Below are 15,069 nucleotides of genomic sequence, written 5' to 3'. Positions count from 1 at the left end.
TATGATGATCCCCCACTTTTTAACAAAAGTGCACAATACTGGTAAGAAAAATATGGACATTAATTTGACGATATATACATGATAAATCTCGATTAAAAACTGTGAGTAATAGTTGTTTGTTACGAGGAAATCGATGATTAATTATTTTGGTTCTGCCGACAATCAAGGGGCTGTTAACGTGGATGGTGTATTCACAACTTCTCATAACCATTTTCTTGTAATCAGCTCGCGGTCTGGAGTTAGCCTGGTATGTGGTACGTTAACAAAATTACCGTATCAAATGACAGTCTTGAAAGTCGCAGATTAAATCCTTTATAAAGTCTCTGTCGTTAATGTTATGCCAGACTAGAAATGATTATTAAAGCTGGCCCACATGTTAGGATCGTGTGATCGCGTTACTGTCTGGTATTAGTTTTAACACGATCGCTTAAGTAGGGAGCGTATATACAATCCATTAACAAGTATATGGTGAAGGAGAGAGCTCTTGATTAAGATACACAATGTACGAGGGTATTGCTTGTTTTTACGCTTCCTAAACAGGAAGTTGTGACTTTTTGGAATCAGCATTGGAGATAGAGATACAAACATAAAGAAGCTAGAGGTGTTGACAATTGACAGTTTATCTTCGATTTAATCTGAAGTCTACAGGTATGTATTTTAAAAGGCAGTTCTGTTAATACGTAGTGTGCTTATATCCGAGATGTCGTTTGCGCATTTTCCTCCAAATAATTGAATTTGAAGATACAGACAGCACTTTAAAATTTATAGTATATACAAAAAAAACAAAAACATTTTCGATTAAAGCTAAATGCTTTTTAGGAAAACATCATTTTAGTGGTTGTTCGATTGTCTAACCACACTGAAGTTAGACTTCTATTTACTACTGCAATAACATTGCGGTATTTACGACAACATCAACGAGTATTGATATTGTTTTTTGTTAACGATATCACTGATTTTTTTTATTGTATTGGTGATATATGTAGCCAAAAACGTTACTGTACAAATTTATTTATTAATACTTCAAAAAATATCTACGAGGATATTTTCAAGATTGATATTCTCAGGAAGTAGTATGACGTCAGAAACTATGGCGTCACTGAATCGTTCATTAAAGCGATACCGTCATTCGAAACTGCCATAATTTAAAATTACTTAACTAGCCTTGCATTACATGCAACTTATTTTCAATTTATTAATTGAACCTTTGGTTAGTTTATTTGTCATCAAACACAAATTAATTCCCAGGTGAATCAACTTCAAAAGGTGTCATCACTGTTAAAGTCAAGTAACCTTAGGTGCATGTTTATTACTAGCACTCGTTCAGAAAATAATGCTGCAGCGACGTCATGCATTGGATTTGTAATAAATTGATAAGTCGAGTCAGGGTTTTGTCCTTTACATTGGCTAAGCTTGAACCAGCTCCTGCGTGTTCGATGTCTGATTTTGACGCTCGATCCTGAACATGTAATAATAATAGATAATTGAAACGTTAACACTTTCCCCATCGACGCGTCTAGTATTCACTGGTGTGTTGTCGTCAGAACATATTATATTTTACAATATTGTTTCGATAATGCTTCTTATTCCAATTTCTAAGATCCTAAGAGATTAACCACTCGAATGACACACCATCACACCAACCCCCCCCCCCCCCTTTCAACGACGCAAATGGTGGTAAGGCGTTAACGAGGACGTCCCAAAACTATACGCCTCCCATCATCAACTGACAAAAATAATCTTGATTCATCCTTATAAATACCATTGTTCCATTGGTCTTTAACGTTATTATAACTGCCATTTATCAGGTATTATATGACTATTTCCGTTTACACAACGACCAAGCTATGTCCTAACGTTTTCACACCCGGCTGGGCCTGGTCGCAAGTTGGTTGTCGATCCAATTTTGTTCAACCGATCAGAAAAAAATATGTTGTATTCGGACTGCAAACATTTTTTTGCAAATTAATGTTGCAGCACGTTGCTGTGCAGTAAGGCAACATCCCGTTCCCTCTTTACTGGTTATGCGATTTGTAACTAATCAGTACCTATCTGTATTTGGATACTCACATTATCAAGGGTTTTAATAACCCCCATTCTTTTTCAACAGTACACCAATTGACATTTCTAAAGGACGGAATAGCTGCGATGCATTTTAATTCATTTTGGCATAATGTACTTTTCTGAAAGCAAAGGCATAATGAAAATGAGTTTGTGTAATGCCTGGGAAAACTCACGAGGGAAAAACTTTTAGATTACAATAGACGTTCATGCTTGAATGGTTTTAATGAATATAGTGTCACTTGGTATGCGTTCAACTCTCATGCGTATATACTACAGAAAATGACAAACTAAATAAAAATATAGTAATGAACAATACATGTTTGTAGCATGTATATTGTGCAACAATTATTATAATAGTAGTGATTACATCATGTTAAGTAAACGCTGGGTATACTGATGTACGGTAGTGATTATAGTATGCTAAATGTGTGAATATTACAATGTGGAACTTGTTCGTAAAATGTTTTATTCACACCGGAATACAATTATATATATAGGTTCTGTGATTGTTTGGTAATGTTAATTAACGTTAAATAGGTTATAAAGCTAGAACTGCAAAGTTTGAATATTTTTTCTTCTTGATTGAGCATTACGGCTCATTGACTCAAAGTAAACAGTTATAAAAGTTAACAACCAATAAAATATATAACTAGACTTCTGTACGCAATTAAATGTGTTCATCCCTGTTGTCGCCACTTGTAAAGCACACTCACGTTGAATCTCCAATTCTTATTGTGTACGACTAATTTTCATATTCAGCATATTAGAAGAAATTATGTTATATCAGTCATATTTCTTTTGTGTACGTTTTATCGTTTTTCAAATACTAAAAATAGAGGTCAGTCCTTACCGCAAACTTGTATAAAAGACTGTTGGTGATAAACATTTTTGTTCTTCTTTGTGTTATCTCGGTTAAATAGTGCTGACGTAAGGTGGCACCTTAAATGTACAGGATGATTGGATATACCTGATTAGTAAATTGTTGACTTAATTGGTGATAGTTTGTGTAAGTAATGTTAACCCTTCTTTTATCAAGTGATACATATTTATATATATGATTATGTTTAATTTGGCCTTGCGTGACTACTTGTTAACGTTAAATTACCCTTTACCAATTAAGTAAATGGTTATGCTTACTAGCCATCATTACCAAGCGCTAACAGCTCTAGTACACCATGCTTTAGACAGATCTCTTGCGATTTAATAACTGCATTTTTTTTCTTTATACATAACCACATACATTAAGTGAGTTTATTCGATAGTTGCCATATACAGTCTGTCCGTCCAACCTCCCGTCCATATATAAAACTAATATACTTTGGTAAAAAAATGTGTTTCTGATGCATCCAATGATATTATGACAATAACTATGTGTAAAAGCAATTGAGATTGTCCATCAACAGTCGACATCGATATCGGAAGCCATGTAATTCGGAGCAGGTTCTTGAAAACAAAAACTATTACGCTTGTAAACAAAGCAAGCTAGTGATGCTGGGGTGAATCTGTTCTAAAAGGAGAAATGTTACGTCAGAAAAATTGACAAAGTCTAAGCTACCGTATAGTGAAGTAGTCAAACGTAATGTTTTCATAACATACGAAACCCAGGCACAAGGCGACTACTGTTTTATTAAAAAAAAGCATTGCTTAAAAAAAACAACATAAATGGATGTCGTAACGATTCTGCATCTGCAGTCTCTTGAGAAACACTGTTACTTAGTAAGTAGTACTGTACTACGCTGTACATAGCATACGTTAAAAGGTATTGACGTCAATTATAAGCGCGCGCTCACGGGATCACGAAGTGAGCTTCATGGGTAACACGGTAAATCCCTGTCAAAACCTACCATGAAATTTCATAGACTAAGCAATTAATTTCACTTGGGTAATTAGGAAAATCGCGCATGAACAAATTCCGTCCAGGAACATAGGGTCTCAGTTAATGTTTCTTTTTCATTCCATTTTTAACAATTTCTACAACACAACACCGGTTCCCATCAGTTAGTATCCTATAAACGTTTAACTCTAATAACAAGATAAACCTAAATGGGTTCGGGGCTTCGTAAAAGGAAAAAGGAAGGAGGGGTCTATATCTAAGAATGTTATTGACTCTACTACATCTCTGAAGACCACTGACAATATATAGTCTGCATTTTTTTTAATTTGCTTTTGAAACATGCTTTTTGTAATGTTTTTTGTGATGATTGTGTAACAGATTTCCAAAGAGTTCCGATTACCAATGACTGTTGCAACCCGATCAGAATGTATGAACAGAGATTTTCAAAATAAAAACAATTGATCACAGATTGTAGAATATCCGTCTACTGTGTCATCGTGTTGACCAAATTAACTGGTGTTAAGGATACGAAATCAAACTCAGATTGTAGAGTATCCGTCTACAGGGTCATCGTGAGGTTCACAATAAACGGTGCATAGAATGCACACAGGGGCTCAGATTGATGAGTATCTATCTTCAAAATCAGAGCGTGGATCACAATACACCTTGCGTAATATATACAAAAGGGGCTCAGGGAGGTTCCGTCTACTACGTCAACGTTAAGGGCTTAACTACCACTGTATGGAATACATCAGGGAACTCTTCTTGTAGAGTATTCGTCTACAGGTCATCGTTAAGTCCAATTAACACAAGTATGTGATTGATACATTGGTTATCATTGTTGCGTATTCAGCGTGCAGATACACATTTCAAGATATCAAGGTCTAAATTTAGAAATTTGCTTTTAAAATCATGATCTATTTTTAGGGCAATATGTGTTTTTTATGCGGCTTGCATGTCCTTCTAACTCTACTACTTGTATCATATAGTGTCCGTCGTTAACAAGGGGTCTCAGAAACGTGTGCCATCGGTTTCGCTCTTGACTAAATCGATGAACACCGCGTCAAAAGGGCAGTCGTCTGTTCTGACTCTTTATCGTTCCTTTAAAGTCTGCAGTAACAACTTAAAAATACTTATAAACAACATTTCTCTCTCCGCATATCTTGTATCTCAAAAGAGCGAAAAAAGTAATTTGCTATGGATTCTGAGCCACGTCGGAATTAAAAACAGCTGAAATGCATTAAACTCCGAGCAGACCAATATCAAACTGTCACATACAGATTTAAACCCTTTATACGATCGGCCACTAAAAGTGTATGGCAGCAACGATGGTCTCTCGAGATTAGCAACTACGGTTTTAAATGCATTATAAATTTATTTAAACCTCGTTGTCTGCCAAGGCGGAGTGACCGCAGATAAGAGGTTACTCTCTCTCGGCTCTGTGTCGGTCGTACTTATCTCACACATTCGTATCTACCTTATAGCGGCAATTCACATGCATGTCACATATGGAAGATCAAAGTACTCGGACGTGGACCCAGCTTTCATTGGGGCCGCTTTGATTGAGAGGATAACGTATATTGTGACGAATTTTTCGGATGTTTGTTGGTAAAACGTATAGCTCCGTTCGTTTCAAGTTAAAAAAATGAACAACGAACGTAAAATAGTTGTTTGCTTATTAATATAACCATAGTATAATCCCAGTAAAACACGGTTGATCCTTCCTGTATATTTTGTAACAAAGCACAACCACAATCCCCGAATTCTGAGGTAGGTATCTTACATATATGTATTACAAAAAGAGATATAACAGTTTCCAAGAAGGTATAAATTAGGCACGGACACACCACATTCCACAATATGTTCCGTCTTCAATACACCGTAAAATATGGTCACGCGTCAGGTTTCATGAAGGGTTGACTGTGACAATACACCTTATTTAATCTAAAGTGTTAAGTTCTATGCATATTCTATTTGTAAAGGGCAGACACGGATCTAGATGTTTCTTATCGGTAATGATATCCGTAATGCAACAACAATCCCCGAATTCTTTGGTACGTATCTTACATATATATATTAAGAATAAATACACCAAGAAGGTATTGATTATACACAGACACGCCAAATTTCGCAATATAATCCGGGCCTCAATACGCCGATAAATTTATGGCCATGCATCAGTTATAATTAAAGGCTAACAATGGTCATACATCTGATATTTCAACAATTCAATTTAGTTGATTTAATCCAAACTATTAAGTCACGGATCTAGCTATTTTACAATAAACGATCGAATGTAATAACTGTCATTCGGAATACAGATTTACAAATAGTTTATGTAATCGAGGTAAAAAAAAGGATGGGTAGTGCAATAATGCAGGTCGATTCTTAATATCAACGATGTTAATGAACATAACAAAAGTTTTCATTAGTCGCTAAATTACTGTTACTGTAATCCTTGTAAGACCTGTTTTAATGTTTTGAAGGTCTAAACAATACCATCGTTCGCACACTTCACACAAAATTGCATTGGCATGTGTCTGCATTGTTCTAACAATATTTTGTCTGAGTTTCGTTGCCTTTCCTTCCCTAAACGTACCATGGTAAGTATGAAGAAACCATTCTCATAATTATTTAATTTCGTTTCATTTGTTATGTTTTTTGAGCACTTATAATAGGTTGTAGGTGATAGTGATATTTACACCTGGTAACAGTTTGGCGGGAAAATTACAAAACTTTATTATGTAATGAGGAATTGAAATTACACTACTTAAAGGAGGATGTGGCAATAATCCCTTGGAATAGAGTGATTGTGACATTGTTAAGATATATTGCATGCACATGACGTAACGTTCAATGGATTCGTTGGTAAATTCTTCACAATTTAATGTTACAAAGTAACATATAAATCAGTTTCCCACTTGGTTCCCATTGAAATTAAAGTTGTTTTTTTTACCTGTTTATGAGAGCAAGGTATTAACTGAAAATGTCGTCCTGGTCCGAAAACACCAATCCTGTGTTTGCCAGGCTTGTGTAGAAAAAGTCTTATTTTCTTAATGTTAGTTGATTGTATATAATCATGATTCACCATCTTTTCATCCATTGCTGTCTTACTTCCTGGTATTTGCTTTATGGAAATAGCTAAACGTTATATGTGTGTATTTATATTATATATGTTAAAACATGTTTCAAAACAAGAACGAGTTCAGGTTATGCACTACCAGAGAAAAATCCGGCTGACGGTAACCGGCTACGATGTTGTCCCGCCAACCTTGTTTACCTGTCCATCAATGCATATGAAACTGTACATATGAAACTGAACATAACAAGGTCATCGTGTAGACGTGTTTCTACCTCTCTATGGAATACACCAGAATGCTTTGATAGTAAATTATCTGCCTACCATGTCAACATTTAGGTCTTAACTGTCTTTGTAAAAATACACCAGGGAACTCATATTGTAACATTTCTCCCTAAAAGTCAATGGTTAGGCATATTCCACTCTGTATGAAATACTCTAGTGAACTTTGATTGTAAACAGAAATATATATATACATATGTACAGCATATCAAACATTTAAATTGCCTAGGAGCAAGGTCGATTTTTTTCAATTATGATTTCTTGTATTGTTAATACAATATATGTTAGTCAAAAACAATATGTGCAAAAAATGGCAATAAGGAGTAAAACTTGGCTCGGAACATGTACTTAAAACATTAGATATATTTCCGCAGAAATACTTATTTTATCTCAAAAAGGCTAGTTCGACAAATTGAGTGGAATACAAGGAATAGCAGTGGATGGTGGTCGTACTAGCCCTCTTTATCCACGCCTTTCTTCAATATCTGTCCTCATCATTTGACAAAAGTCATACTAGACAATTTCAATTTCTATATATAACATGTATAAACGAAGTTTTCTGTAGCTTACAGCATACTTTTCTATATATCACTCCCTCGTATAACTAGCCTTCTCGCCGTACCCACGATTATATGTTCATTTCTATACCGCCCCTAAACTGGTTTTAAAAGTCAATTTAAATATATCGGTATGTGAATGCATCGTTGCTTGTTTATAGTAGTGCATTAAAATGTCTGTCTTAAAGCCTTAGCGACAATGTTTACACCGTTATGTTTGATGACATATTGGAGGAAATTCCTACGGCTACGTTTAAAAATAGCAATGCCGTATTATGATTATAGCGAATTATGATTAAGTAAGACCCTTTCCTGTTAATAATACGTTTTTTGTTTATTTTTGTAAGGGATGATTAAGCTGTCAGGATTCCGTATTGTATTACGTGTTTATATTAGTTTTGTATCACATTGAATAGAAGAGCGTTAATAATTTAGAACTATTGAAACTGGTTTTAAAAGTCGATTTAAACATGATATCATATGAACGCATCATTGCTTGTTGAGACTAGCGCATTTAAATCTCTGTCGTATAGCTATAGTGGCAGTGTTTTCAGTGACATGTTGGATGAGATATATACAGCTGTTTTTGGTGAAAAACAATCCGGAGTTGTGAAAATAGTGAATACACAGTTAAGCGTGCATACCTTAACTATATGTGTACCAATGAACTAGAGGCATTACCTAGTCAACATGCAACATTCAGTATCCTGTATATAGAGAAATTACAGAGCCCCGAGTGTGGAATAAATCTGTCTCCGCAGTCACCGCATATTCTTCAGGTATGAACATTTACAAGCAATACGATATCACTGTGTATGACTGACACCGGATATAGCAGGTACCGATGCGGTCATTAAAGCTGGGCACAGTGAAGTCATCCTGTTTTCTGATACTTAGTATATAGTTTTTAATCCTTTTCAATACAAGTAATATATAAATATAGTATATTTCCAGTCATATTACGAAAAAGGAATACTGCACTGCAGTTTTTTTTTATTGCTACGGTCTGCCATACTATGACACATTGCAAGCGCATGCACATATATGGTAATTCACTACCTACCCTGTGTACTAAATATCCTGAACAGAAATTGAAAAAAGGCATTCATGATCAATTGGTGAAAACTGCTGAAATATTATCGTGTTTAAAATTAAAGTTTATTTTGTTTAGTTAAAACCGAAAGAGATGTTAAAAACTTACTTCTTTAAAATTAATATTAGTTTTGAGGAACGATTGTGAATACGGCGCCGGATCATCCATTAACGACCCAGGCTTCAATTGCCCAACAACGTATTCAAATAATTTCGAAAATTGGCGTAACTGTGAAATGTCTTGGTCACTGAAAATCCTAAATATTAACACTGAGATCACATTGATATGCATACATTGAGCTTGATCTTAATTCATCTTTGAATAGATTCCGTTCCTCTGTCAAAAAGATTATGGAGACGTCGTTTAATTCCATTGTAACATTAGCTTAAATATTGTGGCAAATGTGTTTTGTTTATGTCTTCTGTACGACCTTTTGGCCCCCCTGCGGATCGTACAGAGATAGCCACAACATGTAATTTCTCAAATCGGCACGGATTTCGTTTTGGTAGATCATTTCTTGTAGAAAACTATATTTTGAGGGACTTTATATAAACGATAAATAATATGAAACAAGCACTGCCTATAAGCGAGCGCACATAGTTCAGTAACCTTTGTGATGATAGTGTATCGGCGCCCCAGCTAAGAACGTTAGGGTAACAAAAAAGGCTTTTTGAATTCCTTGAGGGAAATTCATGTTGGGAGTGACCAACAAATATTATTGATATATCAATTTTGGCGGGTACATAATTGTCTAACATACGGTATATATTGCTGACAATTTTCAGAATTTCAGATATAGCGACTTAGGAACTTTCCATCATTAAGAGTGTTTGATTCTAGCATATCTGGATCTTAAGAAGAAGATTGTTGACATTTCAGCCAATTTGCCCTTTACAGGCCCTCGGGAAGGGCCACGTTCTTAATTTTCAAAGCATCAAAATTCAGTCACATGGTAGTCATTCAATCAACTTTGAATTTGTACCCAAAAGTGTTATTTCCCCAAATAAACTACAGTAAGGCCAAAAACAAGCTTTACATATACTTCGCATAACCTGATCATGACATACCTTATTTTTTCCTGTGGACCTTAGGGAACATTTATCACCTACTGTGTATCCATGATCATTTTAATAGTCCGGCAAAAATCACATGCACTGTTATGGTCATGGGATCCTGATCACATTCTTGACAGAATAATAACAATTGAAATGCATAGAAATTAATTTTTCATTCATTTGTTACTACCCTGTAAGTATTCCGTCTTTTCTTTTTGCAGAGTTATCTGCTCTTGTGAGCAGGTATTGAGTGTTACGTCATTTGTTTGTGAGAGTAACGTCATCATTTTTTGAGAAAACGACGTAATTTTCTAAAACATTTTGATTTTGTTTTAACCTAAACATTAACCTTTTCTCAAGGAGGAATGAATGATCCAGATGTAGCAAAATATTCATAAATTTAAAATAGGCCTACATGACTTTCCATCTATGAAGAGTATTTGATTTTAGTATCTCTGTGCCTGAATAAGAAGACTGTCAAAAATTTAGTCAATTTTACCTCTCTTGGGCTCAAACCCCTGGTAGATTAGATCCACATGTAATTCATAAATTTGGTTTGCATTTGACCATGAAACGTTTCTTCAAAAATTAACTGAAGTGGTTTAAAGGTTAATATGACGAACAAAAGGCATTCACAAGAGGTCAACACCAGGACTTTGATAACTAAAAAAATCCATTTTCTAGCTTAAGTTCACAAATCATAAATGTAATACTCACTGCCTACCAAGATGTTCGAATATCCTGTTGTTGTATGAATACAGTAAAGAACAAATTAACAAGGATACATATATTTATATAAAATATACCAAGTAATGGGAAATGAGTTGTATATAACTAGCTGTTTATGTTTATATATGTTTGCAGTATTTACATAATTTCAAGTTGGACTATTATTTCCACCAGGATTTGAACCTGGGTCTTCCACCACAGAGTGGCGAGTGTGATGGCCACTACACTATAGAAATATATGTAGCACAACTGACCTTTTCTTTCAATATCTATTTCCATTTTAAAAATGTGTTAACCTTTGCATTTATATTTACATTCGCCCTCTGTTTTTCTTATCACATTGGAAATTAATATACTGGTATTTTGAACCAAGTTTATGCCAGGCTCAGAACTACAATTTGCGATGTGTAAAAAAGTATTATGATTTTTTTATTCCAAGATATATGCTAGTAAAATAAAAAAAAATCCTAAATTGTCCATTATTATTAATAATGATGCTGCAATATAATTGTCAAAATAAGATTGCACACATATACTGGTACATGCAATTCAAATATGTACATAAGGTTACACCTCTAAACCAAATTTCAATTTTATATTTGAAAATTGCTCGAGTTATGATGAATGGGGTACGATCGGCGGTGTGACACGTGTGTGTACTAACATGTACAGTTACGAAAGCATCGCCATACCATATCTTTAAAAGTAACTACTTAAGTAAGCGACATACGAGGACATGTTATTCATAAGACTTTTATTTGTATATATTCCAAATTGCAGCTGGATGTTTGAAAAAAGGACCGAGTTCTAATGAATTGAATGTTTACGATCGTCGGCGTGGTGTCACGCATGTGTGAGTAGAGCTCTAGAGATCCTGAAGCGTCTTCAAATATTACCTGTAAAATTAACCTATAAAGTCAGCGACATCAGAAGATGTTATTCTACAGGGGCTTGGTTTCAGGATACTTTCGGTTAGTATTAAACCTATACAAACCAGTAAATAACAGCAACATTTGTTATCGAATCCGGTGTTTATACACATTCGAAAACCTTATAAAACTTCAGCTAGATATTTTAAAAAAAATGACCGAGTTATGATAAATTGAATTTTTATGACCGGTGGCGTATGTAAATAAATCTACTGATCGTGAAGCGTCTATCTGAAACTATATCTCTAAAATTCTAAATCTAAAAAGTAATCTACATCTGACGATATGTTTTTGTTATTCAAATGACTATAACACACTTAATTGGATGCACAAAACCAAAACATCAAAAAGTTAAAAGCTTTTAAGGGTGTATCAGTTATGAAATTACTTAGATTTGCTCAAGGCAAATTTATATTAATGATTTCAGCTTCTTATACAATGTAACAAATCTGACGTGTTCACAGCTGCAAGGTTTTTAAATTATCTCCAATACAATACAGTCAAAACCTGCCATACTACATGTTTTATGATTTTGTAAATTATACACTTAACTTTCACACCTCGATGCGTAAGGCTATGAATGCAAATAGCATATTAAAGCAGTGCTCGTCCTTGAAGTTGTTTACAAACTAACAACTCAAATATGTAATTACCTCACAAATTGATTTTTTTTATCTTGACTGGACTTGATATCTGAGGAAGTGTTACGTCAAAAGTATAATGTAGGTGTTTGTGACCAGGTATCTCAAAGGTCTATGTTAATTGTTTGTAAACAGGTATCTCAGTGGTCTATAGTGCGAGTTTGTAACAAGGTATCTCAGTGGTCTATAGTAAGTTTCGTGTCAATGTATATCAGTGAACTAAATTTGGTTGTGATCAGATATTTCAGTTGTCCATTGGTAGTGCGTCTGTTACTGTTCGTGACTAGGTACATGTTACTTGGTGAACTATAGTCAGTGATTGTGACCAGGTATCTAAGTAGTTTATAGTATAATTAGAGTGTGTGACCAGATCAATGATCTATACGTTTGTGACCAGGTATAACAATGGTCTATAGCTAGTGTTTGTGACCACATATCCGAATGGATTATACATGTACATGTGGTTGAAAATTGACTTAAATGATACATGTAATCAGTTAATCAATTTTTCATTTTCATATTAATACAACTGATTATTTCGCACGTTTTCAAAAGTGAAACATAAAAAATAGTCAAAGTCATGGACCTAGGTCTAGTCTAATTCCTTGGTGAAATGACGAATCTTATATATCTACATGTAGCTTATTTTTCCAGATCTCGTGAGTTACGTCCCCTTAACACATTTCGACTCGTAGGTCAACCCACGGAATTAGATTGCTATCTTAGTCTGTGCTAGAATTGACAATTTTCAGCCAGTTAACTGGCTTAACTATTCTGATACCCAATGATTTCATCAGAAAGAACAATTAAAAAGACGATTGCCACTCTAAAGTGGTTTTTTTTACCTCGGGACATATACATATCATTTATAATTATTCATGTTTCATTTTTAGCCCATAACAAATTTGGAAAGGTATGCATTTATCATTTATTACCATGTATCATTTGTTTACAAAAAAAAAGTTCAATTAACGCATTCATTAGATACAGATACAATTCAAGGGTAGAACACATATTAGAAATAATAACGTTAATGGTAAAAGACATTGTACATGTAAAGGGGACTTAATGAAATGCTTGATGTTTGTCATTTTTTGTAAGTTTCGTTGTTTTTAATTAAATAGAAGAGACAAAACTGATGAAATATCTTGTAAAAAGAAACTTTTTTCAACACGTCTAAATACATTTTGTGCATTTAAAAAGTATGGCAATGTATTTTCCTTAACACATTACAAACTTCCAGCAATTGGCCTGTCGCCTTATTATTTATGAATGAATCTCGAATCCCCATCGACTTCCGTCCTTGAACCACAGCGGATCAATTCGTTACAAATGTCTGAAATATACCATATGCTATGCTGATATATGGGTCACAGCATTATGTGTGCTGTGACCAATATCAGAATAGCATGTGTATTTCAGACATTTGTAACAAACCCAGGTGTGATTGAACCTAGGAATACCCGACCTCCTCTGCCCCGGACGACGCAATATATAAAAAAAAATGTAAATTGTAATACGTTATCGCAGCTAGATTGAACCACAGGGGTTCGTTACACCTGTGTATGTGTATGTGTCCTGTGACACATATCAGTATAGCATATGTGTATTTCAGACATTTGTAACGTACCCCTGTGATTGAACCGACTGACTTGAAGAAAATCGCACTAGGGTAGGGAGGGGGACGGGGGAGTCATGTTGTGACCAGAGACAAATACAGCCAGTAGTATGTCATACGTCTCTGTTGACATCTACTTGGCAGTTGCGCCCCCCCCCCCTCCCCCGGGGGGGGCCTGGGGGTATACCTGCTGCTTTATTTTTGATAGTTTGTTCAGTTCTGTTTACTTGTACAACTGCACACACATCCACACAAACGCACACACATACCCAATAAAAAAACATGCTAACACAAGCAAACAGGTCATGTTTCTCGAACTAATAAAATCTATAACAAAAAAAAGTATTGGGACAAAAATTCGGCTCAGGTAGGATCGAAATTCACTCGAACCATCTCATAGAAAACACCCCCTACGTTAGACATATAACCAATCAAAACCGAGCTTACAAAAGCGAACAGGTCCTCTATCACGGCCTAGGCAAACATGTATAGCGTTGTTTTGTTTTTCAACAGAATCTAGCTCAGGTAGGATCGAAATGTTTACAACAATAACTCGAACCCGGTGGCTCCCTGGGGGCACCCCCGGCTTTCACAATAGCGTAATTTCAATCCAATACCCACTAGAACCTGACAAATTCAAAACAACCACTACTCTCGAACATTGAGCCGCACAATACATCTAATTAAAACATTTTTAAGAAAATATAAAAACTGTAAGAATCTATTTACAACGAAAAGATATGGCCCATCCCCTCCCCCATCCCGCCTCCTGTATATACCGAACCATTCTCATCAATCTCAAATCAATCAGGCTCAGGTATCCACAGCATAACAACATACCCCCCCCCCCTCTCATCAACTCCTGATCTAATAACTATACATGCACTAATATAACTCTATATAAAATCTCAATGCACAAACCCGACAACCCCCTCCCCATACCTGCATCTACCTAACTCTCCTCTACCTACTGATAAACTCTCACCAATGCACAAACTCGTCGCACCTACCTTTCCCTTCCCATCTCTCCAACAACTATCTTATACTTATACTCACAAACATAATTATAAAAGTCAGAACAGTGAACAGTTCCAGATGAAAGCCAAAGGAAAGGATTATAATGAAAGTGAACATTGGTATCGAAGGAAAGTTTTCCATAGTGTGTAAAGACTGGATACCGTTTCAAGA

At 35.2% G+C, this 15,069-nt stretch overlaps 1 protein-coding gene across 4 annotated transcripts in view; it reads left to right on the top strand.

Moving 5' to 3' along the window:
* Positions 1-368: 368 nt before the first annotated feature.
* LOC110446360 overlaps positions 369-15,069 on the top strand; it is a 36,939-nt gene continuing 22,238 nt past the window's right edge. For 2 of the 4 annotated variants that reach the window (XM_021491478.1, XM_021491475.1), the window contains exon 1: positions 8,386-8,595. The gene's annotated coding sequence lies outside the window, so the exon portion shown is untranslated. Of the gene's footprint in view, positions 649-8,385; positions 8,596-11,621; positions 11,665-15,069 lie in introns of those variants that run through there. The other 2 variants (XM_021491476.1, XM_021491477.1) reach the window with 2 other exon arrangements.

The sequence above is a fragment of the Mizuhopecten yessoensis genome, unplaced genomic scaffold (genome assembly GCF_002113885.1).
Source record: "Mizuhopecten yessoensis strain PY_sf001 unplaced genomic scaffold, ASM211388v2 scaffold2681, whole genome shotgun sequence".
NCBI classification, from domain to species: domain Eukaryota; kingdom Metazoa; phylum Mollusca; class Bivalvia; order Pectinida; family Pectinidae; genus Mizuhopecten; species Mizuhopecten yessoensis.
Note: the sequence above shows the minus strand (reverse complement) of the source record. Positions and strands in the feature narration are given on the sequence as shown.